The sequence below is a fragment of the Ambystoma mexicanum genome, chromosome 11 (genome assembly GCF_040938575.1).
Source record: "Ambystoma mexicanum isolate Mex_15411 chromosome 11, UKY_AmexF1_1, whole genome shotgun sequence".
NCBI lineage: Eukaryota > Metazoa > Chordata > Amphibia > Caudata > Ambystomatidae > Ambystoma > Ambystoma mexicanum.
In genome coordinates this window covers 780,048,886-780,075,861 of record NC_090934.1, presented here as the reverse complement: position 1 = coordinate 780,075,861, position 26,976 = coordinate 780,048,886, and positions in this window count along the sequence as shown.

Here is a 26,976-nt window from a genome sequence, read left to right as displayed (position 1 = left end):
ACCCCATGCTGGAGAAGGCAGCAATGCGGTGGGCAAGGAGTGCCAGGTATTGGTTGAACAGCCAGGGAGAGAGGTTATACCCCTGGGGGACACCACAGGTAGAGAAAAAGATAGCGGAGAGGAAGGACCCAAGTTGGATCTATGCGGGTCGGTCAGAGAGGAAGGAAGTCAGGGCCCGACCAGTGATACCCAGGTTATCACAAAGACGATTGAGCAGATGGCATGGTTGACAGTGTCAAGGGCAGAAAAGAGATCAAGCAAGATGAGGACACAGGGGGTGTTAGAGTCAAGGTTGGAGAGCAGGTCTTCACGGATGTTCAGGAGAGCATTTTCCGTGCTTCTGGCAGCTCTGAAGCCAGACTGATGGTCATGAAGACAACGAACAGATTCAGTGTGGAGATTAAGCTGGGAGATGGCCAATTTCTCCAGGAGCTTGCCCAGGAAGAGAGTGATGGAGATTGGGCGAAAGTTTTTATTAGTTTATTTTTTATTTTTATTTTTTAAAACTCTTTATTGAATTTACAACAATAGAAAGAGAAACCCGAACCAGAACTCCCTCCTCCCCCCGTTCCCCTCTCCCCCCATGAGGCACATCTGTCAGCTTCTGGCCCATTACTTCCATGTACCAGTCACCAAAGTTCATTGTAGATCCAACAATTTTAAACGTTGCAGACACCAGATTATCTGAAAATCATCCTTGAGAGTAGCCAGGATTTCTCCCCAGTCATTTGCAAAGTTGTGAATGTTATTGTTCATGTCGTATGTCGCCCATTCGAGAGCAATGATCTCCCATATCTTATGAAGCCAATCCTGCATCCTAGGTATCTCTGTGCTTTTCCATCTCTGTGCAATCCACAGCATGGCTGCCAAAGTTAGGAACGCTCTCGCTTTCTCACACGCTCTAGGTTCCCCTCCTGCTGGGCCCTTCCTCAACCCCAATAGAATCTGCTCTGGCGGTCGGGTCTCCCCAGGACCGAAGGCCTGCTCTTGTGCCCTCTGAATTTCTTGCCAGAAAGGCCCAATTTTCGGGCACCCCCACCATACGTGTTCTGCCGTGCCTGTCATCCCACAACCCCTCCAGCAGTCCCCTGAGTCTCCCGGGTATATCCTGTGCAGTCGGGCTGGTGTGTAATGCCAGCCTAATAAGATCTTATACTATGCTTCTTGCAGTTGGGATGCTCTAGCTAATTTGGGAATCCTTCTCCACAACCTCTCAACACTCCTCCCTACCTATCTCTCTCCCCAATGCCTTCTCACCATCTCCTCATATAGGGCCACTGCAGCCTTTCAGTTGCATTGTCCAATATCATGTATAAGTTTGTGATTAAGCCCTTGGACCCATCGTTTAATAGGAGGAATTTTTCCAATTGCGTTGTATCCCTATTTGCCGCTCCATTGTTCCCGGGGTTCAATACCCAATTGTCTTAATTGTGCATACCTGAGTCTTTCCCCCTCCTTTACCCCGAATTCCCTTTTACAGTCCACAAAGGATAATATTTCCCCCCCCTCTAAACATGTCTCCCAGCCTCCTACATCCCCGTTCTGCCACTGTGTGAATGCCCCCTTCTCCATCCCTGGTGTGAAGTCCCCATTATTAAAGATGGGCGTGAAGGGGGACGGAAACGTTGTTTTCCCCTTGGTTCTCACTAACTTATCCCAATTGTCTGCTATCAGTTTGGTCACAGAGCTCTTATATAAATGCGTTGGCCTGCTATGTTTCGGCAGCCACAGGACTTCCGCCAGGTTGTGGTGCGCGACTGCCCTGTCCATTTTAACCCACAACTTATTTTGTCCCATTTCCCAATCTCTAATCACTCCCAATTGCGTGGCTTCATAGTACTGTTGGAAGTTCGGCACCCCCAGTCCCTCCTCCCGTTTGGGTGCCTCCGGTAGGTGCCTACTAACTCTCTCTCTTTTCCCTTCCCATATGAATTTGTTGGTTAGGGTTTTTAACTCCCTGAATAGGTTTGCTGGCACCTCTTGGGGTATTGCTTGGAATAGATACAACAACCGTGGGAGAGTGACCATTTTCACCGCGGCTAAGCGACCCAGCCAAGAGACCCCGAGGGTCCTCCACCTGTGGAAATCCTGCTTAATGTCCTTTAACAATGGGAGATAATTGGCCCCATACCAACCCATGAGTTTCACGGTAATCTTCACCCCCAGATATTTAATTCCCCCTGGGCTCAATATAAAGGGGGTGCTTGCCCTCAGAGCTTCCCGTTCCCCTGCTTTCAAGGTTAAGTTTAGTACTTCCGATTTATTGATATTCACGCTCAGGCCAGATACCTCCCCAAACTGCTCCAATAGGGTGCTACTCGCTCGGATAGATTCAATGGGTGTCGTCAAGGTGAGGAGCATATCGTCTGCAAATGCTGCTACTTTGTGCTGGTCCCCCCCCCAAACGGGATGCCCCTTATTCCTTCCATTACCCTTACTGCCTGTACGAGGGGCTCTAAGTACAGTGCGTACAGCATCGAGGAGAGCGGGCATCCCTGTTTTGTCCCTCTGCTCAACCTGAAGGGCCTAGATAGTGTGCCATTCCCCACCACTCTCGCTGATGGTGTCTGGTAGGTTGCCCGCACCATTGTCAGGAATTCCCCCTCTATAACCATCTGCTGCAGCACCCGGAAGAGGAAGGACCACTCAATGCGGTCAAACGCCTTTTCTGCGTCCAACGCCAATAGGACCGCGGGAGTGTCCGTTTTATGAACCTTTTCCACCAAGTGTGCCACTCGCAGGATATTGTCCGCCGTCTGCCTACCCCGGATAAAACCCGTCTGATCCAGATGGGCCAATTCTGGAGGTTTACCGTAAACAGACACGTCAGAGCATCAGCAAAGTAGATACATGAAAGAGACATAGCACATAGCACATCAGCAAAGTAGATACATGAAAGAGACATAGCACATCAGCAGATAGAATAACATATGCACAGTAAGAGAAGTAGTCAAATGTGAGACATCATAGTATTTGAAATCAATCCTCTAGAACCGGGAGTGAGTCACTTCCAGATACGCTCTCATCCTGATTGATAACGTAGCTATTAAAGGCAGACCATATTTTCCTGCGGTGGGATCGACTTGGGAGCATGTTGAGATATTCTTCTTTACAATTCCGGGCCCAGGTAAGTGCGTTGAGCCACTTTTGGAAGTTCGGGGGGGAGGGGTTCTTCCAACATTGTAAGATGCACTTCTTGGCTATCATGCATCCAATGTTAAGAAATTTAGCCATACGTCTAGCCTCACCATCATTCCACACCCCAAACAGCACCCCCAGCGGATCAGGGTCAATCACTGTGCCAGTGATGTCCGTAAGAGTCCCCAAAATCCCATTCCAGAAGTCTCCCAATATGTGGCATGTCCAAAACATGTGTAGATGGTCAGTGTTAGGGAGAATTCTCATTTCATGGCTAATTTCCCTTACCTAGTGAGTCCCTTAGCAGCTTTGCCGGATCTCTGGAGTTATTTCTTTCCACTTGGTAAGAGTGTGAGCTTTTCCTCCACTCTTACTTGTGTTTTGCTATGTGTTTTTACCTGTTTTTGGTGATTGTGGACTCTGGAGTACACCACTTCGGTAGCCCCCTTCTTTTGGGTGTCACACAGCACCTTCTGTGAAGTGACACAGGGTTGTCGTTCAGACTTCCCACCGACTCCATTTCTGAGGCTGACTACTGTCCCCCAGAAAAGGGTAAAGTTACCATTAACTTTACTTAGTCAAATTAACCACGGATCCAGTACACCCCATTTTACATGGAGTGCTGGAAAGGGTTACTCCTTAGCCCTTTTTAATCTGTAGCTCCTAGACATGGCTGGTGGCAGTGGTATCTACCCTAATTTTCTACTGCGGTTACCTTATATAACCGTGGTAATATTGTAGGCTATTGTGTTAGCCTCGAACTTAAACCCGCTTGACCAAATGCTTTTTCTTTTGGCTCTGGTGCGGTTTATTCACCATATCTTTTTGTTAAACTCTTTCTTGTGTTTTACTTTGCGCAGCAAACCAGGTTTGCCTTCTTTGTTCACTGGCTTCTTAGGAAATCTATTTTCCCCAAAAAACATATATCCAAGATACACAAGTTGTTCATAACACATAATTACAGGACAGATTGCCTAAGGTACATTTCTGTTCAACTCCCATCTTCCTGCGAGCTATGGTGCATAAATGACAACTTTTCGTGGGTTTCTCAATGTTAGTTCTGCACCAATTTTTATACATGCATGCACGTCCCCTCTGGACACATTCCTGTAATTTTTCATGTTCCTAACATAAACATCATGGCTACAATATGAATAATTTCCAGGGTTCAGTCTCAGAACATCTCACAGATTCCAACTTAGTCTTAAACTATGAGCACATTTTTCATTTTTAACAATCTCTAAGTTTCATATTTTTGTCAGTTCAGTACACTTTGCTATAAGCATTTTTCTAAAACATACATTTACACCAACTTCAATCAACAATTTCAGTCTGGCCCGCCTCCAGAGCTGGGCTGAGTCAGAGGGTCACATGGCCTGCCTTCCTGCCAGAGCAGTTTGTTGTCAGGCACACCCAAATTAGCATTCCCATTCAGCCCAAGGAATCCATTGTTTCTTGGTCTGGGCAGTAGGGGAAATCTCCTCCCCTTCTGATTAACAATGCAATGCGATATCCTCCTTTTGGTGGGAATGAACAACGTGTGAGTTTCCCAGGGGAAGAAGGCCTCTTGGAAGTTTTAACTGAATCAGGTTACCTTCTGGTCAATTGTAACATAGTTCCTTGTGAAACGAAATACATTTATAAATTTAAAATAAGCAAACCCATCTTTACTTCCAGTCCTTTTTCAACATGAAAATCAATGTGTGGCACTCTTATATGGCATTTTGATGGAACTCTCTTCTTTGGCATAGTTGAGTTCAATGTCCACTTTACACATAATAGGTTTTAAATCGCCAGCTTCTGACAGAGGTGAGTAACGGTACAACACCCATTTTTGACAGCTTTCTTTCCATCAAGTATCTTTAAAAGAGGATTTTGTTCTGATAACATATGAACTCGCAAGACTTGGATGTCAGCCTCATCTCTTCTGATTCCACAAATGGCAAAGTTCAGCATCTTTTCCTCCATTAGGGGTGAATCGATCGGTTCTCCTCGCCAGTTCTGATGGGAGTATTGAGCGATACTCCGGGCCCCTCGGATCTTTGCTCCCAGTCCCCGGGTAGTCCTCCTTGGTTAGTCTCCATGGTTTCCAATCAACTATAGGTTATCTCCTAGGATGACAAAGCAAAACATATTTGTAGACATTTCCCCACCACTATTAATGTAATGGGGTGGACATAAACATTTTGAGAAATCAAGACACATTTTTATTTTTGTATTTTATAGACTATATGTGGAATATTTTAGAGTTGGAATTTTATGGATCTGGAGTGGCTCCCTCTGGGGTTCCAGAAAACTCCTCCAGTTGCTGCAGAGTGTGCAGAGTGTGCCTAGGATGGCAACACTTTAGTTGATTAATATGGACCCACTTATCTTCCCCCTCGGCCAAACTGCCTTTGGGGATGCAGATCTTGTAGGCGACTGGTGAGATCTTGTCTACAATTTCAAAAGGGCCCCTCCAGGTAGGCAGAAAGTTTCGCTGTTTGGCCTGGTTCCTTTGGAAATTGTATAGGTAGACCCGGTCTCATACATTGTATACTTTCCTGGTAGTCTTTAAGTCATAGTGGGTCTTAATGCTGTCGGCTGATCTTTCTAGATTTCGCTGAGCATAGGCAAAAGCATGTTGAAGGTGTTTTCAACATACACATGAGTTGTGGAGGCATTGATAAATGTCTGCTCTTGGGTCCTGTAGAGCAGATGCTGGGGAAGCACCATCCTGCGTCCAGTCATCAGCTGAAACAGTGACATTTTAGTTGCAGATGAAGGGGTAGATCTGATGGCCATTAGGACAAGAGGTAATCGAATATCCCATCTTGGCCCAGAATCTGCCAATATGTTCACAATTGTTCTGTTGTATCTCTCGACTGCACCACTAGAGGCTGGCCGGTAAGCAATATGTAGCTTCCTTTTAACCTCAAGTATCTCCCACATCTTTGTCATTACTTCGCTGGTGAAGTGGCTACCTCTGTCTGACTCGATCCTTTGGGGTAGACCAAAACACTGTGGTTGATCATCAGGGCAGCTGCTGTTTCTGCCTTACAGTTTGGGGCCGGGAGACATTCCACCCATTTAGTAAACAAACATGTCACTGTCAACATGTACTTGTTCCCCCTAGAGGAGCGAATCACGGGCCCAATGAAATCTACTTGCAAATCTGACCATGGCAGTGCCATCCCCATCTTTTGGAGAGGCGCACGGTGTGTGAGGGATGTTGGCTGAAATTGTGCACACACAAGACACCCCTTCAAGTATTGGTCGAGGTCCTGCCCCATGTGTGGCCAGTTTGCAGCCTCTCTTAAGATTTGAAGTGTTGTATGAAACCCCCGATGACCAGCTGTGGCCGCATCATGGGCGTGACTTAACATCAGGCTTCGGAATGAGGTAGGAACCACCCACTGATCATGGCCAGCTAGGGATTTCCTTACCAACAAACCGTCTTGGATTCGGAACATTTTGGACATTTCATCAACACTCTGAGGTCCTCTCTCCCAATGTAATCGGTATCCGTCAGGGGAAAGTTCTCAGGGTCCTCAATGTGTTGATAAAACCAATTCTTGGATCCCCTTTCTGAGCCGTAATCAAATCAGCATCTGGGGTCTCCTTACTCCATTGTGCAGTTGAGAAGTCATTGTGAGCTTTTGTCTGGGACCTAGTGATAGCAGTGACCTAGATTTCCCCCAATAGGGACTCAATCTCAATTAGATCCCCTTGGAGGGCCCCGGTTTTGACCAGCTGATCAGCTAAGTCATTTCAAGTTTTGTCTGGTCCCTCTACTTTGGAATTACCCTTGATCTTTTTCCAGTAGATGGTCATCCCATTCGAGGCGACAGATCATAAATATTTTGAATTAACTTCCCATGTTTCAAGGGTTTGTTATTAGCACATAACATGCCTCTGGTATTCAAATTAACCAGGTGCTCCACTAACCCGTTCCGTACATAATCGGAATCTGTGATTATGACCAGTTCGTGGAGTTGATGTTGGACAGCAGTGAGGATGGCTTGATGCACAGCGATCAACTCTGCCACTTGACTACTTCGGGGACCAATCTTGTACCCAGCGGAGGATTCTGGGGTCTCACTCACCCATGCATTCCCCACGCCGGCCACAAGTTCTTTTTCCCCGTTGCTGTCAACATGGTAAGAGCATCCATCCACATAGACAGTGGGAATTCCCTCACACTTGTCTTCTTCAAAGACTTTGTGTGGGGAATTAAGGTATGCCTCCATGTTGTCCTTGATTTTTAGACTTTCGTCCTCAAGACAGTGTTCTCTGGCACAATCATGCAAGCCAGCCAGACCTTGCGCTAGGGGGACTCTTCTTGTTTTGGCCATATCTGACCTCCACAGGAAAGCCTTGCATTGACAGAATCCAGGAAGTAATTCGGGAATTACTCACATTTCCGGCCCGGATTCTGTCACTTTGGAGATATTGCAGAGGCTGGTGTGGAGTCTCCATTATGATGTGTTCCCCCTGGATAAACGGGCGGTAATTCTTCAATGCCCACAACGTTGCCAGGAGTGCCTTCTCACAATCATTGATTTTTTCCTCCACAGAGGATAAAGTTTTGCTCGCATAGGAGATTACTTTATTAACATTGTCATGCTTTTGATATAATACTGCAGTCAAGTATGTATTTGAGAACCCTGTCTCCAAGAAGAACTCCTAGTTTCTGATAGGGTAAGCTAGGCAAGGCGCTTGTGAGAGGCTTCTTTTGAGATGTCTAACTGCCTCTGCTTGTTCTGGACCCCATTCCCACTTGACCCCCCTTCAAAAGATGAATCAGGGGTCTGGTGATCTCTGCGTAGCCCTCAATGAACTTTCTGCTGTAATTAGTCAGTCCAAGGAGGCTCCTTAGTTCCCGCAGAATTGTGGGGTCTTACAGTTCCTGGAGTGCTTCCACTTTCTTTTCCTGGGGACAGAGACCCTGAGGAGTAATCTCACGTCCCAAGAAATGTACACGGGTTCTACACCACTGTGCCTTTTGAAAGGAAACTTTCGCTCCGGCAGCCCTCAACTGTGTCAGAACATAACGGATCTCCGCTATGTGTTCCTCTACAGTTGAGCTTTTGATGAGAACATCATCTACATAGGCCAGGTTACACCTTTCACCGAGGTCAGGCATGGCCTTAAGTAGGAAAATGTTGAATTATTTGCCGGAGTTGATGTATCCGAAGGGAGTCCGGGTCCATGTGTATTCTGGTCCATGTGTACTGCGGCCAGCTTGTATTGGTCCTCCTTACTGACAGGTACAGTCCAGTATCCATTGGTCAGGTCTCTTGCAGTGAATACCTGCGACCCCTGGATCTTGGCCAGCCCTTGGTCAATGTAAGGAAGAGGCCATTGGGAAGTATGGACCCATTTGTCGAGCTCCCTAAGGTCAGCACAGAGTCTCCACTGGCCGTTTGGCTTCAATATCCCCAGCACCGGAATATTGAATGTGTTGTGGACTGGACGGATTATCCCACAGGACTAAAGTTTCTTAATTATTTCAGTAAGGGATTCCATTGATGCGAGAGGCAAGCAATATTTCTTCACAAACACTGGAGTCATGCCAGGGTCAGTGGGAATTGTTGTGTGGATGTCAGGCCGACCACAGTCATATGAGTCCACCGCAAAGAGAACTTGAAAATCCAAGAAAACTTGTTTCAACTTTTGCTTCTGCTCCAGAGTCTCACAGGCATCAGCTAGGTTGACTCTCTTTTCAACCATCTGCCTGAAGCCTGGAAAGACTTCTGGTTTCGCTATCTCAGCGGCTGCCTCCAGCTGGGTGGAGAAGTCTCTGGTCAGAGTGCTGATTTGGACTGGTGGCTTCAGGTGGGGGAGGCAGCCCTCGTGGACCTGGAAAATCACCTCATCCCTCCTGAAGTCACAAGTCACATCTTCCTTGCCATAAGGGCAGGAAGTGTACACCAGGAAGTCCCCCCCATGCCGGGTAAAGATCCTGTCTGGTGTTGTGTTGTCATCACTGTCACTGTCAAAACAGTCCTTGGGGATTGGTCCTAACAGTTCATTGCCTAAATCAATGGAAAAATGTCGGTCATCAACCGCCATTCCAATAATGGTGCCTGCGGCTAGAGTGATACTCTTTAAGTCGCTGTTATCCACCTCTATTGGAATGGTGTCATGTTCTATGTTGACTAGTGGTGTTGGGTTTACCCCCAACCCTTGCTGTTGGAGAGAAGCATTTAGATGAATATAGGCATCAGGGTTTTTCAATTTCTGTCCTCTTTTAACTTTCACTTACAGGGAGAATTGACGGGTCCTTGCTGGGATGGTGACTTCCTCTCCAATCTGAATTTCAACTGCATAAGGCAGCAGTTGAGCTGACCTAAATGCTTTCTCTGGATAATCAAAGCCCATGGGATTATCCGCTAATTGGTACCAAGCTTTGAAGTTTATTAGGTCCAAACTAATGTCAAAGCGATTGAGAATATCACTGCCTAAGTAAAAGGCGGCAGTGACGTCTCGCACAACCCAACAATTATGAACTATGCTCTTGTTGCCTATGGAGATTTTGAGAATACACCTGCTTGGCAGGAGATGTTTGGAGTTGGGTGTTTCCAGATCCGTTTCCCATTTGTCTATCAGTCTAAATGTGGGAATGGCTGGATCTTTTGGGAGTTGGCAGAACATGGCTTCGCTGATTAAGCTCTTACCGTTGTTCACACATACTCGGGTGAGAACATAGTCCTTCCCTTCATTTAACTGAACAGGGATGAACAACTGCTCTCCAATTTGCTGAATATCAGCCAGGCTCTGAGCTGATTTCACACCTTTCTGAACTATAGGAGTGGGAATGTCTGATTGTGGATTGGTAAAGAATTTCAGAGTGTTTCCTTCCAGTGTGGAATGCCACCTTAGACTGGAAGGAAGGTTGATTTTCAGAAATAGAGAGGACCCCCCTTCACCAGTCTGTTGTCCTACTGCTATTACTGTCACGTCTGGAATTTGATTGTTCTGGAAGTGAAATTCAACTTGGTCATATTTTTGTTCAACCATGTGGCATGTGCCGTTTAAACTAACATGGTTGACGCTCTGTTTCAATTTTATTGGTCGGCTAGTCTGGGTCCAACACTGTCTATTAGGGGTGACAACCTTCTCAGGAGGTCGTTCCCTAGTAAACAAGGGGTGCCCTCTGGAGTCACAACTATGACCGGGTGCTTCTCCTTGTGTCACCCAATGTTAATGTCCAAATCTGCAGTCCCCTCGATGGGAATTTCCTTCCCGTCAAAGTTCTGAAGTTGTCCAGGAAGAGAGGTGAGAGGAATTTGATAATTCTCCCCCTTCCTGAATTCAGTTCATCAAAGGCCTTTTTGGACAGAAGGGTATCTTGGGATCCAGTGTCGACCAGTGCTAAAATTGTACCCTGCCCCTGTATTTGTACCGGGGCATAGTATCTTCCCTCCTTCTCCGCAAGGGGGCACAGATAATGTACATTTTTGGACAACTGGTGGGTGAGTTTTTTTGTTTTGGACACTGAGAGAGAAAAGATTTGGGCAGAATTCTGTGGGGAGTCTAGGAAATCTGAAAAGAAAAGGTGGCAACTAGAGATGGGAGAAGATCTGAGTTCCCCTGGTTCCGTGCCGCCCCCCCTTTTTGGAGGCAGTCACCAGGATGGGTTTGAACCAGGGGATTTTGATGCTGTTGGTTCTGGGATGGGATGATGAGCGGCGCTATCTCAGTTCCCACGTCTACCCAGTCTGGATTTGAATCCTTTGGGACCCATTTTTCCTTGGGAGGAGTTCCCCCATCTCTGAAGGAGAAGATACTTTTCCCAGAATCCTCTGAGGACCCCACTCCTTCAAATTGGAAGATCTGTACCTCCTCCACAAAATGAGTCTGTTTGGATCCTTTGTTTCTCCTCCCCCCCTGCTCCTTGGGTGGCAGACTTTCAGGGGCAGGAGATTTTGTTTCCGGTTCCTGGGTTTCCAGGGGCTTTTTACAAGTGGGGAAGGAAGCTTCCTCCAAGGCTTTACACCTCCCTTCCCCTTGTGCCTCCTCCCTGGGAACCAGTGGTTTGTCGGGGTGCTGCCCCCGTCATTGTTCTGGAGCACTAGGTCCAGAGCTTGGGGCATTCTGCGCCGGCATGCCCATCTGAGGGTTCTGTTGAGCCCTCAGCATGCGACTCAGCTCCTGTGCTATGTTTTGGACCTGACACTCTAGCTGTAAAACCCGCTCATGCTGATACGAGGTTCTGTTTTCTCCCCTGGGCTGATCGCGGGAAGGGTAGCTATCCCTTCTCTGGTAATACCCCGGGTTGGTAATATTTGGGTACCCCTCCACCCTGGGCCTCCCCTCTCCCGGATTAGGTTGTCTGGGCTCAGGAAAGTGGGGAAAGAAGGATGGATTGTTCTGGGTTGAACATTTTGTGGCTACCTGGGGAAAAAGTTCTGCCCAGGATTTGGGGAATTTCTGCCCTCCTGGGGGAAGTGAGGAGGGAGGTTCCCTGGGTTAGGTGCTTGGTTGGATCCCCCCCCTTGGGCTGGAGGAGTCAACACATAACCCAGGATGGGTTTGTTCTCCTTGTAGCGGGGACTTACATAGTCAGGGGAGTGAGGGACCCCATTTGTGGGACTACCTCCTGTGACTGGCCCGAGGGCCTTCTGGGCTTGGAATTATTCTGCTGTGCAGGCAAGTTTTTAGGCCCCCCATCTCCAAATCTAAAATGGGGGCAACCTTTACCTCTGCCACCTTAGCAGCAGCAGGTGGGTTGGTTGTTTTGGGGCTTTTTTGAGTATTTCTGTTGTCTATGGGCTTTTGCACCTCATAGATCCGGGTGGCCTGTTCAATGACCCAGTCTAGTGATCTTTTCTCATGAAAATCTCTCACTAGCTGGGTCATGATGTATTTTGGTAGAGCATGGAAAAACGTATTAACAAATTCTTTGCTGTCCGTGCGCACCCTTCTGGCAAAGGCACGCTTTAACTCCTACACAAATTCTTGTTGAGCCTAATCCTTCCCACATTGCAAGTTGTAGGCTGCCTTGCGAGCCTCTTGGGGATTTCTGTGAACAGAAAAATGCTTCAAGATGGCCGCCCTATATGTGGACCATCTTGAATGATTTTGGTCCTCCAGCCCCGCAAAGAAACTGGAGTATTCTGGGGAGAGTGTCCATTTCACATACTGCATGCAGCTACTGCTGTCTTTCAAATGGAAAGTCTCCATCATTTACTCAAAGAGCTCTAAGTGTTCCCAAACAGAATACTTAGTGTTCTTATGATAAGGTGTAATGACGCTCCTTATTGCCTTGATCTGTTTTAAAGGGTCCTTAAGCAAGGCCCTTTCTGCCTTATTGGTATTCTTGGTTCGGGTAACCCTGGTCCATTCATCCTCTGACTCAGAGGTACTGCTCCCAGAGGTGCCCGTCTGGTCTTCTAGGTTCTCCCGGATTCTGCGAGCCTGGGAATGGCTGGCAGAATGTGGGGACCTAGTCTCTTGTGTCCTGGGGCACTTAGAGGAGTCTTCTGATTCCTCCTTGCTCCCAGGATTTGATGGGAACCCCCCCCCACTGTCCTACTTGGGCAGAGGTCTTTAGGATGCCCTTAGTGGGCCTACTCTCCTGGAGTTTCCCACTAAACTTCACAGTACTTGGGTGCCCATACCCAGACGCCCGTCCATCCATACCTGGGAGGTGCTGGTCCATGAGCCCCATACTTCTAGCTGGATAGTAATCTGCCATCCCCGTGGCCCTGGGCTCATGTGCGCCAGGGGACATGGGGGTGGCAGAGTCCAGAACTGGGAGAGATGAAGGCCTCTGGTACTAGGGTTCCTGAGGTTATGCTCAGGTGTTTCCCTTTCCCAGCAAACCTCATCTCTATCATCCCCTGCTCCCTGTTGCCATGCAAGAACCTGAGCTTTCTGTTCCTCAATCAAGGCCTTACTAGTCTCTATCAGTCTTTCTTGCATGGCTATCTGTCTGAGGAGCCTATCATTGTTCTCACAGAGAGCCTCATTCTCTCTCTGTGCTTCCTGGTTTGTCTTTGAATACTGGGCCAGTGTTTGCTGTAGGAGGGTTACCTCCTGAGTCCTGTCCATACTTGCCTGCTCCTTCCTTGCCAGAGCATCTTCCACCCTCCTGGTGTGCTCTTTTTGGAGATCACCCAGTCCCTGGAGGGCCAGTTGATTTTCTTCCAGTTTCCCTTTTAAGTGACAGACTTCCTGGCCTAAGGTGTCCCTTTCCTGCGTAATTGCCTGCCTCTGTGCCGCCAGGTCGTCCCTCTGCCTTTGAAGGGCACCAGCTTTCTGGCGCTCTTCATCAAACTCTGCCTGGGTATCCAGGTCTTTCAAAATCAATGTATTGCTCTCTGCCTGCTCTCTATCTAGGTGGCTTTGCAGGTGGCTACCTGCTCTGGGCATGCCCTGTTGAAATCCAGTTGTTGCTCCAACCTTTTCTGGCTCTGCAGTAGGGAGTCCAAACCTTCTTGGTACTCCTTCTGCAAGGCCAGAATTCTGGTATCCTGGTCTGCCTTTTCCTGTTGCAGGATACCCATGTCCTCTTTTATTTTAATGATATACTGTCTGCTTTCATTTTCTGACTCCTGGCTCCTCTGCATCATCTGCTCAGAAGAGTCCAGATCAGATTGGGCCTTCTCTAATGCCATCAGTTGCCTACTTGCCAGATCTTGGCCTTCAGCATATTTGTCCTGTATGGCTCCCATTGATAAATATAGATATGCCGCTATCTTGGCAATCTTATTTTGCTCATACTTGGCCTTAGGGGCCATATATAGTTCACTCAGGGCCACATGTAAGGGACCCTGATCTCTCCAGATATCTAACCCAGTTGCAGTGATCTGTTGTGTGATTGCCTGCAACCACACATTCTGGTCCTGCTCAGTCCACTCACCTCTAACAAATAACTTATGTAAAAGGTGTTCTCTAGCTATCTTGATGTCTACCAATGTCGCCATTTTGGAAATATTGATTTCCTTCCTGACTTACAGAAGTTTTTTATTTTATTTTGCAAAACAGACCATTTCCTTAGAGCGTTCCCTTTTGAGGGGGGCTTTTACAGTGTAAAAGAGTGTGTCAGCCCAACAGGATTTATGGATCCTGTCGGTTAGCACACTGTATTAAGCTGCACAAGTGGTAGATCTAATCCAGATGTCCCGCTACAAGCCCCCAATCTGTAAATGATTTCAATCCAGCACTCCAACTAAGTCAATGCCTAGTATGGGATGCCTAATGCAAACCCTTATTTATATATTTTTATGTCAAAAGTTTGTATAATTCTGTATTAAGTACCCTTATATAACGCCCCTCTCTTTGAATTCCCCCGGTCTCACTGAACCAAGAAATAGGTTTGTTTTGCAAATTAAAAGATTTATTTGAAGAATTAAACAATATATAGATTACACTTTTATGAATATGAATAATATTTGAATATCACACTTATGAATATGAACAATGATCAGCAATGGGTAATATTACACTATCAACAATCTCTTTAATCAGTTGGGAGTAAAAATAGGAAGAATAATGTAGCAGAGAATACTTTGTATGGTTCAAGGAAATGCAATAAAAGGGAAAGAATGCAACACAGAAATAAAACTTGATATGAATTCAATCAAAAGACAATATGATCACTCTTTCCCTCGGTTACTACTCACTCCCCCCACTATGCAATATGAAGAGATGGAATGAGGGCACACAGGTATCGGGAATAACAATCCACAATTGCAGTTTCAATCCCACTTCCCCCCAGCAAGCAGAGAGAAACAGGACTAATTTTAAACAGGTCAAAATGCTTTTAAATGTGGTTGCAATGAATGGGAAAATGCTAAAATGACTTTAACTCACTAAAAAAGATTCAGAATTAGTGAAAGTTACTTTGGATTGGTTCAGGTCAACACTAGCAATGACTCATGAATGATTATCAGATGGAAAAAAATCAGGTTGCTTAAGATTCTGAAGGCCAGCTGAGAAGAGTTCAGCTTTTGGATTGGGCCTTCCTGATTCAAAGTTCTAAAGTCTGGATTCTGGGTCTGGTTCTAAAGTCTGGAGCCTGGATCTTCCTGCAGGGTGCTTCGCCAAGGAATCAGTTGATGAGTGGAAAAAGTGTGTCTGTCTGTCCTCAGCAGTCCCTATTTATGTATTTCCAAAGTGGGTGGGGAGGCTGCTTCTACTATGCCCAACCCTCTAAGGATCTGATAGGTCAGAGAATTTCCCCTCTCCTGATTTGAGTCAGGAGTAGTGTGTCATCAGGTGTCAGAGTGATGCTGTGTTTATGGCCCAAAAGAAATCCCTCCCCTTTGCTTCTTCTTAGGAAATTTATTTTCCCCAAAAAACATATATCCAAGATACACAAGTTGTTCATAACACATAATTACATGACAGATTGCCTAAGGTCCATTTATGTTCAACTTCCATCTTCCTGCGAGCTATGGTTCATAAATGACAACGTTTTCATGCTTTTGGTGGGTTTCTCAATGTTAGTTCTGCACCAATGTTTATACATGCATGCACGTCCCCTCTGGACACATTCCTGTAATTTTTCATGTTCCTAACATAAACACCATGGCTACAATATGAATAATTTCCGGGGTTCAGTCTCAGAACATCGCACAGATTCCAACTTAGTCTTAATCTGTGAGCAAATTTTTCATTTTAACAATCTCTAAGTTTCATATTTTTGTCAGTTCAGTACACTTTGCTATAAGCATTTTTCTAAAGCATACATTTACACCAACTTCAATCAACAATTTCAGTCTGGCCCGCCTCCAGAGCTGGGCTGAGTCAGAGGGTCACATGGCCTGCCTTCCTGTCAGAGCAGTTTGTTGTCAGTCACACCCGAATTAGCATTCCTATTCAGCCCAAGGAATCCATTGTTTCTTGGTCTGGGCAGTAGGGGAAAACTCCTCCCCTTCTGAATAACATGCCAATGCGATATCCTCCTTTTGGTGGGAATGAACAAGGTGTGAGTTTCCCAGGGGAAGAAGGCCTCTTGGAAGTTTTAACTGAATCAGGTTACCTTCTGGTCAATTGTAACATAGTTCCTTGTGAAAACAAATACATTTATAAATTTAAAATAAGCAAACCCATCTTTACTTCCAGTCCTTTTTCAACATTAAAATCAATGTGTGGCACTCTTATATGGCATTTTGATGGAACTCTCTTCTTTGGCATAGTTTGAGTTCAATGTTCACTTTACACATAATAGGTTTTAAATCGCCGGCTTCTGACAGAGGTGAGTAACGGTACTACATCCATTTTTGGCAGCTTTCTTTCCATCAAGTATCTTTAAAAGAAGATTTTGTTCTGATAACATATGATTCTTGCTGACATTGTATTTATGTGGATTCTTGCAGTAGAATAATGTGGAACACCCAACAAGGAGGTTGGATCTTTTAGGTGGTTTGTGAGCCATGATTTTTGCACATTTTTGACAATCAAGAAAACGGATTTCCAAACAGCTCTGCGTTTCTTTTTGGCAATCAGCATTGCCTTCTCAAGTGATCTCAGGATACTTTGTGGGTAGACAAATGGTGGGTTTTGGCAGTGATCTCCTGTGCTCACTAAGATAGGCAAAGTGGATGGCGGCCTATTTTTCAGATTTTTGCTGCGCACTTTCTGGTGATTTTTAGCGAGCAGTCTGCTTTCCCGCGGCCATTCTGATGTTTCTGCTGCGAGCAATGCACAGTAATGTTGGAGGGCCTGGACCAGTGGGTTGAGACATCCCACAAGCGGACCCATGCTGCAGGAGTGGTCAAGTAATTCATGTAAATAACCCACACCTGAGGGAGACTGGGAGGCTTAAAAGGCCCCTTAGGCGCAGGCTTACAGGAGGAGAAGAGCAGAAGAAGCAGGAGTTGTGCAGACCGTGTATGCAGCCAAGGTCCGTACTCGAGAAAAGAGAGGACGTCGGGACTGCTGTGAAGCCGCCAAAGACAGTGGCTGGTCCTGAGAGGGTCTATACCTCCAGTTATCCCAATTGCAGAGGTTGCGCAGTGGGAAGCATGTGAACGGGACATTTGTCCTTTGAAGAATCACTGTGCAGAGGCTGTGCAGTGGGAAGCGAAAGCAGCAAGGGAAGTTTTTCCCTTTGAGAGGGCTCTGGTGAGACTCTCAGGAACAAAGGCAGCTTCAGAAACGAGTGGCCAAGCTGAAGACGGCCCTGGAGAAACTACTTGCCGCGTCACGAGGAGCCACTGCAGCAGAAGACTTGCGAGTGCCAAGAGGATTGGGAGCATGCGACTTACCGAGTGAGTTCACAAGTGGAAAGTGACCCCGGAATGCACCGAGACTGCTCACATGTTCAGGGCGGACGTGGTAGGGCCCTCTGTTTTTTCTGCAGCGAGCGGCACCCACAGAACATCTGCCACCTTCTTGAATGCTTTTAGTGCCCTGGCACACTGGTCTGTACCCTTTTCGCTGATCAACAGGAAATCATCCAGATAGTGGAGAACTTGTGCTCCTTTACATTCATTTTTTGTCACCCATTATAACAATGTGCTAAAGGTCTCAAAATAAGCACAGGATATCTCCCCCAACCTGAAAACCCAACAATTGATAATCCTGTGGGTGCACCGCTAGTAGCCGAAAAAGCAGATTCAATGACTGATTTTGCCAAAAGAGCACCCCTTCCCACATGCCGTAATTGAGCCAATGCTCTGTCGAAGGAGGCATACCTCACAGAGCATATTTCATCACCAATTGCATCATTTACAGAAGACCCTCTGGGGAACGATAGATTATGAATTAACCAATGCGTCCCCAGCTCCTTCTTTGGAACAATGGCCAATAGAGAGCACACCAAATTCTTCCAGGGGTCCAAGAATGGCCCCGCAACCCTACCAAATGTAACCTCTTTTTCAACCTTGCTCATCAATATCCCAGATTGAGACCTGGAAGACCTCTGGTTCTCAGGGACCAGGGGAGGCGTGAGCCCTTGCACCGGAATTCAAAAACCCTGAGAAAAACCCTCGACCAACAATTTTGCGTCCCCCACCGGTGGGTACCCGTTTACCCGTAATACATCTACCCGAACGGGTGAGGGGAGACCCGCCCGGTCTCACCAAAAATCCTGTTGCTATTTGTGCTCTTTGCTGTGTTTGGCACACTTGACTTTCCTCGTGTCCCAAAATCCTGCAGAATGAGAACACATGCTTAGATGTACAAATTGGCCTTGTGCATAGTCTTGTTAAATGCCCAACATACCCCCTTTTTGTCAACAGGCCCTCCCCCTGATGTTCCGAAAGGGCTGCGCTGGTCTCTTCGGCTTCAACCCCTTGCTTTATGATGGACGCGGTACTGTGCAACTTGCCCACAAATCCATAACCCTAGTCCCCCAGTCCATAAGTGCATTCCCAGCCTTGGCACTTCTAAACCATTCATCATAGACTAATAAGGCGAGAATATTGAAAACCCGGTTGCCAAATTGGCCAAGGATCTCTCCACAAATAATGTTCTGTCTTTTCCTTTCCCCTTTGAATACTTAATCTCCGTTACCCTCCTATATTCCAGCAGGGAAAACATGTCGATATATTTTTCCTTCTATATTTTTTCCTTAGTATGTTTTGACACATGCCGAGTGAGCATACCTGAGCTGCCAGTACTGGGGTTGAGGCCAACCCTGCCTGCCCACCCCGATACAATGACCATTGCACCTGTTGCAGTCATGCCTGTGCCCCCAGCTCCCAACTCCCTGCCAGAAACACTCCCTGTTGTCAAAGGCAGATTCGTAATTACAGTTGATGCTGATATCCCCCGTACTCCACTGTTGTTGCCCCTACCAGGGGCCCCTGCTCCCTGTCCGGAGCTCCCAGCAAGACCTGGCTCTGGGCCACTGTGGCCCCCATTTTCTCTGGGACAGCTAACGCTGACTGAGGTTATCCAACTGTGTTCCCCTAGACTCTCCCTGCACCAGGTTGCAGCCTACTGCCCCATCCCCTGAGACCCTTCCCCTCTTGAAAAAGAAGGCCCTGTAGGTGAAAACCAACCCTGCTGCTGGTGCCCACCTTGCCATCCCCCAAGGTTGCCCCCCCAAAAGGGCCATATACCTCCTCTGCCCGGGGGACCAGCCATCGTGGGGCCCCAACTATATCCAACCCCCTGCCAGTTGTTCATCCCCAAGGGCCACTCTGAGCTACACCACCCGACCCCCAGAGTCCACCATTCTGGGAGCCCCGTCTCCCATCGTGGCAGTGGGTCCCTTATTCATGTCGGGTCAAACAGGCAGTGTAATGCCTGTGTTGTCCCCCCACTTTTTTTTGCTTGAGGTGCTCCCTATTTGTCTGCCCCTGTCACCCCATGGTACTGGTATCCCCCCCACAAGGCACGTTATCGACCATAGTTATGCGGGTGGTTATTACCACAATCTCCACCGGTGTGGCGGGGAGGCGTTGCCTTCCTGCCATGCTTCCTCTTTTTTACAGGGAGAAGGCAGCCCTAAGTGCCACATTCTTCCTCCTAGGCCTGCCAGGAGGGGGCTCCTGAATATTGCCCCCTTCATTCTCCTGTGCCCCCCAGCTTGATCAGGTGCGGTGCTCCTAGTTAAGGAGCCCAGAACCGCTTCCAAATCCTATCCCGGTAACAGAGCAATAACCGCCGCTTAATTGGAGGGTCTCGTTCCTATGTCCGTGATCTGAAAAGTACTTCAACTGCTTTACCCACTAAGATGTTTTATTCCTACACCAAAAACGAACTGCCCTACAAATTCTATCGCCCACCGCACACTTTAGGATACTGACCTATTTAAACTCCACAGCATGTGTTTCTGTGTCTCTTTCAAAGCTAACATTTGATTGCCTCAGCATGCCCAAAACAAAAGGCCTGGCCGTTGCCACAACAAGAAAACTCCCAGATAAGGTCTGCCCTGCAGGCCCGGCACCCTTTTCCACACTGTTGACTATTTTTCCCTCGGGTTGCCGCGCAATGAATACAATTTTTCCCCCACTCTCAAACTCCTTCGGAGCTCTGCCCTTACCCTGGGAACAATGGTAAGCTTTAAAACATCAAGGCTTTACAAAACGAACAGTTATCCCCACACTATGCCAGTCCACAGAAATGGAACTGAAAGAAACACCCCAAAATCTGCCTGCTGCCCACCGTCCTACAACCGCCGGCACAACGCCACTGCTCCTCTCAGCCCCCCGCCTTCCCTGTCACCTTACCTTGCTGCATGCTTCCTCTGGGCTGAAGGCAGGAGTCCCAAAACACCCGTAGGACAACAGACACTGATACAGCGAACTAGGTGCAGGCAACTACTGGAACTCTGGAACAAGCGTCGAAAATTAAGTAAAGGCAGTGGTCGTGGTTCAGGCCGGTTGGTAGGAGAACGGCAGCGACAATTCCAGGAGGATGAGGCAGAGAAATGTTCCCTCCTCGCCCTCTGGCCCCCTTTTATGTGCCAAAGGTGGCACTGATACTCCCCCTCCACCCCGCCAGGCCAGAGCCTGTGAAACCACCCCAGCCTCCCTGCTGGTGGCCACCAGTTTGAACCAGCATTCGCCGGCTACTTCCTCCTCATAACCGTCCTCCTTGCCCGCCGAAAGCAACATTCCAGCTGTGGTGGGCCCTTTGCCTTTGTTTACCCCCTTGTCTCCTTCCTCCTAAATTCTGGATTCCTCCTTCCTCCTGCTCCCTCCCTCCTCACACTCATTACTCAACCTGTGCCCCGTTTCTCTCTACACGCCACTTTAAACTCACAGCTTGACTCAAGTGCTTGGCCCCCTTTTATATCCAGGCAGTAGTTAATTGAGCCTCTTGAATTTTCAATCATGGGTATTTGAGGGGGACCATAGATTGGAGTTTGGGATTGGTCCACATCTGCTGGTCCAGCAATCGAGAGTGTAACTAAGTATCTGTAATTGGGACTGGGTGGCCCACGGCTCAGCAGGACGAATGCACAAATACCCATGCCGCCATCTTGGAATCAGGTGGCCCTGTCATGACGCTAATTCCAAAATGCACCCCCTCTGCCTTGTGTGTCACCTGAATCTCTATCATGCTGGCTGTTTACGGCTGGTGCCAGTGTCTGGGCCTTCAAACTTGGAGCAAGCTGTGGTTAATTGTTTTTACCATGGGTGACAAGCATGTATCTTTTGGTTTTCTGTTGTATAGATTTGCAGGATGTCATCGTGGTCTTGGTGTGTGCATGCCCAAGATCCTGCATTTAAAGGTGCATCTCGGATTTCTTGTGGAGGGGCTTTTCCCAAGTTTGGACAGAGTTACAGAGGTGGGGAAGGTGAAGGTGGATGTACTGTCTAACACTTCTGAATCGTCATTACATGGGTGTCCTTCCCTAGCTCCAGCGTCTCTCATCCCACAGCACCTGGCCTCAGAAATGTGACTCCTCACACCACCCAGATGCTGCAGAACACCCGTGTTTTTAACAGCAGAGATTCCTTCTTTATTTGTGCTTAAGGATGAGAAACAGTGATCAGCTTGCTTCTCCTCATCCAGACTTTGAGTAAAGGCCTTTCATTTAACAAAATCTCTCGTTTTAGAGTCAATGACGAGGATATAGCTCATTGACTGACTCCTTGGCTGAAAGTGGCACCATCTCGGCTGGTCACTGACTTCCAGGCTGGAAGGTACAAGAAGAGAATAATGCTGAGCAAGTCTTTCCCCATTGTGGACTCCATTTGCAACGAATTCATCTATATGTATTTGTGCTTGTATTTATTAAAAAGTGACGTTTTTGTTAACAGAAATAAATCACAAACGGTAATATTGACAACAGTAGCAATCCCATTACTGGGTGCATTACGAACGTGACAACACATGATTAATGGTTGAAATAGAAACAAGATGATGGATTGCAAGGAGGTAGAAAAATTGAGAGGGAACTATACAGATTGACACTGACACAGATACAGTGTGAGACATCCAATAAGAACAATGTTTACCATAATTCAATAGTTAAAGTTGTGTTATTTGATCATCGAGGATGTGTAATAACAACGTGGGTTTAAGGGGGTTGCTTCAAGAGGCAAGGTGCCTATTGATGGAGAATATGAAGAAGGCGACTGTGGGCATTGAGTGGCAGGGGATTCGGCATTGGGGGTCAGGAGGGAAGAGTGGAAGAGGTAGGCACAGCAGAGCGCATAGGGGATGGTAATGTTGGATCTCAGAGAGAAAGCAGGAGATAGTCCGAAAGTTAGGTGAAGGAAGGCAAAGATGTTAACAGATTGAAATGCCAGAAGAAGGAATTTGAAATGGAAGTGTTTGTGCATGGAATGACAACTTGATGGAGGCATGGAGCAGAGGTGTGCGAGGATAGAGGGAGATTATGGAGGATGCAGGTGGTAAAAGTGAGAACTTTGGTGTGGGATGAAAGGAATAGAGCAGACTACGCACCCAGAAGGAGGCTGGAGCAGTAGTCCAGTCTGCCAAGGACTAGAGTGGAGATCAGAGTTCTAGGAGAGGGTAAAGTGATATAGGGACAGATTTCCTGATATTAAGGCCAAAACATGTCTGGGGATGCTTGTGATCTCGTGCAGAAAGGATGTGACCTAGCAGTTCAGGCTGTATTGCCCCTTTTGGGGTAGGACCAAGCCGAATTTGCATATGGTCTTTCCCCTTCTGTAATGGCTTGGTATGCTGAAAAACGATGGTCTGGAGGGTTGCCCATGGCTGTGCCCATGGTTATGATTGATTCAAAACCTTCCAGCCATTACCTTTTGGTTTTGCTTATGTAACCCCCAAGTGGGACGGGTATGCCCAGACGTGGTGGATCTCAAGCATGCTGAGCCTATAGACCCAGGCCACTCCTCACTGATGAGGCCCAATAAAGCCAAAACATGTCTGGGGATGCATGTGGTCTCGTGCAGAAGGTATGTGACCTAGCAGTTTGGGCTGGACTGCCTCATTTGGGGTTAGAAAAAGCCTGATTTGCATATGGTCTTTCGCCTTCTGTAAGGGCCTGGCAGGCTGAAAAACGATGTTCTGGGGGGGGGGGGGGTTGCCCAGAGCTGTGCCTGTGGTTATGATTGATTCAAAACCTTCCAGCCAACACCTTTTGGTATTGTTAAAAAGGTTGAGCCTGGCACACAAGGTAAATGTAATCAATTGGTGTAGTTTAAGATCGCTGTCAAAGAGGAGCCCTAGTTTATGAGCCCTTGGGGTTCGAGTGAGAAGAGCAGAGAGAATGAAAATAGGGAAGAACAGAGAGGGTTTGGTTTTATGGGGGGGTGAGAAAAGCCACTTCTGTTTTTGAGGAATTAGGGACTAAGCAACATGCCACCCAGTGACGAATGGGAGAGAGACTCTTGGTGATGCAGGCTAATTCTGAAGTGATCTGGGAAAGAGGAGGAAGAAGATATGAGTACCATCAAAAGAAAGATATGAGAAGCCAAAACATGAGCTGAGTTTGCCAAGAAAGGAGGTGTATAGTGAGAATAGAAGAGGACCAAGCACAGACTTCTGGGGAGGCGGGTTGGCGGTGGAGGAGCTACAGTTCCAAGAATTGGAGAAGGAATAGCCAGCCAGGTAGGATATGATCCATGTGAATGTGGTGTACAGTATTTTAGGCCAGAGGGGGAAAAGCAAGACAAGGCAAAAATTATAAGTTACTCACCGTAGTGACTAGCGTACGCTTAGTCCATAGTCCCCTTTCCTCCATACTGTATGGGCGTCCCTTCAAGGGACAGGAGACAGAACCTTTTTCACCAGAAAAACCTTCTTCCCCTTTAAATTTAGAGGCGCGTGTGGGCGAGGCCCAGGGAGAATGCGCTGCCCTGACTCCACCCTCTGGCGCCACACCTCAGTCCCCATTGACGCGTTGACAATAGATTTACCATTGCCTATTGACACCAGTATTATTAGGGGGGAGGATGGTGGGACGTATGGAGGAAAGGGGACTATGGACTAAGAGTACGTTAGTCACTGCGGTGAGTAACTTATAATTACTCTTACGTCCCGTACCCTTTTCTCCATACTATATGGGCGATTACAACTGATTGTAGCCCCAGGGTGGAGAGAAGACCCTCCTTAAGCAAATAGGTTCCTGAGAACTGCCTGTCCGAAAGCCACATCAGATCTAGATCCGGCATCCAAACAGTAATACTTGCAAAAAGCCGAGGGAGAGGCCCAAGTGGCCGCCCTGCTTATGACTTGCCAAGGGACATGGCGTTGTAATACGATGGTCGTTGCCTTGGCCCTGACTGCGTGGGAATGCATTTTGGCCGGAAGTGGCTTGTGCTGGCCCTTGTACGCTTCTTTGATGGCAGAGACCACCCAGCAGGATATGGAGGCCTTAGAAGCCTGATAGCCTGATCTTGAACCTCCAAAAGTAACAAACAGGGCGTCTGACTTGCAGAAGCCCTTGGTTCTGTCCAAGTGGAATTTCAGAGCACGCCTGACATCCAGGCAGTGCAGCACCCTTTGTGCTTCGTCCTTAGGATCGGGAAAGAACGTAGGAAGGATTATTTACTCGTTAAGGTGGAAGGCAGACAGAACCTTGGGGAGAAAAGCTGGGTGCGTCCGCATGACTACCTTGTCCTTGTGAAAGGTGGTATATGGTTCAGAGGCGACAAGCACCTGGATTTTGCTGACTCTACGAGCCGAGGTAAGGCCGACTAGTAAGGCCGTCTTGATGGTGACCATTCTGATGTCCACAGACGAAATTGGCTCGAATGGTTTGTGTGCCAGTGCGCCCAAGACTATATTGAGGTCCCACACCGGGTGCGGTCTCTTGACTGGCGGGTAGAGCCTAGTGAGACCTGTCAGATGTTTTTTGACGATAGGGTTGGCGGAGGAAAAAATGCCCTCCTCTGAATTCCTGTAAGCCCCGATGGCTGCAAGGTATGTGCGGCAGGTATCGACCTGCACGTCTGAATGAGCGAGGTGCGCCAAAAAAGAGAGCACGTCGTCCAAGGTGCAAGCCAAGGGGTCAATTCCCCTGGAGTCTGCCCAGTGGCAGAATCCGGTCCATTTGTTTTTGTACTGGGCCCTGGTGGCTTTGCTCCTAGCGTCCTGTATGATCTCCAGATTGTCCTGTGAGAGGCTAAGGTGTCGAAGCGTTACCCGCTCGGGTACCACGCTGTGAGGGCTAACTTCCCTGGCGCAGGGTGGATGATTTTTCCCCCCTGCTGTGCCAGAAGATGTGCTGGGCCTGTCGGGAGGTGTATAGGGGGCACTTCCGAGAGGCTGGGTAGCTCCGAAAACCATGGCCTGGCCGGCCACCATGGAGCTATCAGGATGATGAGGAGTCGGCGAGACTCCTTGATCTTGCAAATTACCCTGTGGATCAGAGGAATGGGCGGAATAGCATAGGCTTTCATGCCATTCCACTGGAGGTGAAATGCGTCGCCCAGAGAGCTGGGACCCTGACCTTGGCAGGATGCGAAGTGGGGACACTTCTTGTTGTGCCAGGTGGCAAAGAGATCCACGTGGGGGTGACCCCACCTGTCGAAGATCACCTGAATAACGAGGTTGTTAGCTGCCACCTGTTGAGCCTGTGGAATTCCAGGTTGGATTCGCCCGGGAGGTAGACTGCCCTGAGGTAGACGTCGTTTTCCAGGGCACACTCCCACATGTTGATCGCCAGTCTGCACAGAGGAGGGTATCTGGTGCCTCCCTGCTTGTTGACATAGTACATGCTGGTCGAGTTGTCTGTCTGGATGAGGACAATCTTGCCCTTGAGGAGTGGTAGGAATGCTCTGAGCGCTAGCCAGATGGCATTCAGCTCCGGCCAATTGATGTGGTATTCCTGCTTCTGCCGAGTCCAGGTGCCGTGGACCGAGAGATCGTCCAGGATGGCTCCTCAGCCCTTGAGCGAGGAGTCTGTGGTGATGGAGGCCTGCGGAGAGGGCGGCCGAAAGGGCTTGCCCGTCCATAGGTTGCAGTCCATGGACCACCAGATAGGTCCGGGTGGAGCGATGGAGGAATTGAGAGCCCCGCTCCTGATTCCATGAGGCCGTGAAGTGCAGCTGAATCCTTCTCATCCTTAGTCTTGTGTGTGGCACGGCTAGCAGAACCGCTGCTAGTAGACCTAGGACATGTTGGTACCACCATGCCGAGGTCATTTCTCTGCTGAGGAAGTGGGAGGTGGCCCTATTGATGGCTGAGATCTTGTCCTCCGACTGGAAAACCCTCTTGGAGCACGTGTCCCAGATGAGATCCAGGAATGTCAGAGACTACATTGGGAGCAGCTGTGACTTCTTGAGGTTGAGCGAAAAGCCCATGTCGTGCAGAGTGTTCATGAGGGCCTGGGAAGAGTGGTGAACTGCTTCCGGAGAAGCAGCCCTGACGAGCCAGTCATCGAGGTATGGGTAGATGTGGAGGCCCTGCGCTCTGAGGAGGGCTGCTACAGCGTTCAGGAGTCTGGTGAAGACCCTGGGGGCCAAGTTGAGGCCAAACGGAAGGACTTTGTATTGGAAATGGTAGCCCATGATCCTGAACCGTAGGAAAGAACGATGGGGTTGCCAGATCAGGGCATGTAGGTACGCGTCCTTCAGGTCCAGGGAGCACATCCAGTCTCCCTTGTCCAATGTCTCCACTAGAAAAGCTGGCCTAACCATCTTGAATTTTTGCAGTGGTAAGGAGAGGTTGAGGGTGGAAAGGTCCAGCACAACTCTCAGGCACATCTAGTTCTTATTCTGAATGGCAAAAATCCTGGAATAGAAGCCAAAACCTTGCTGGGAGGCTGGAACTTCCTCCACTGCCTGGCTCTCTACGAGCGACCGGATCTCCGCCAAAAGAGTTGCTCTCCCAACCTGTGGGAGTGGAGGGGAGAAGGGAGGATAGGCTGGGATGGGTAGGCGGTACCCCGTGGATACTCCGGATAGGATCCAGGGATCCGCGAAATTTTGGCACCAGAAATGTGCATGGAGAGCAAGCCTGCCCCCCACCGGAGACACGTGGACCTGAAGGGGCGTGTTATGCCTTCTTTCC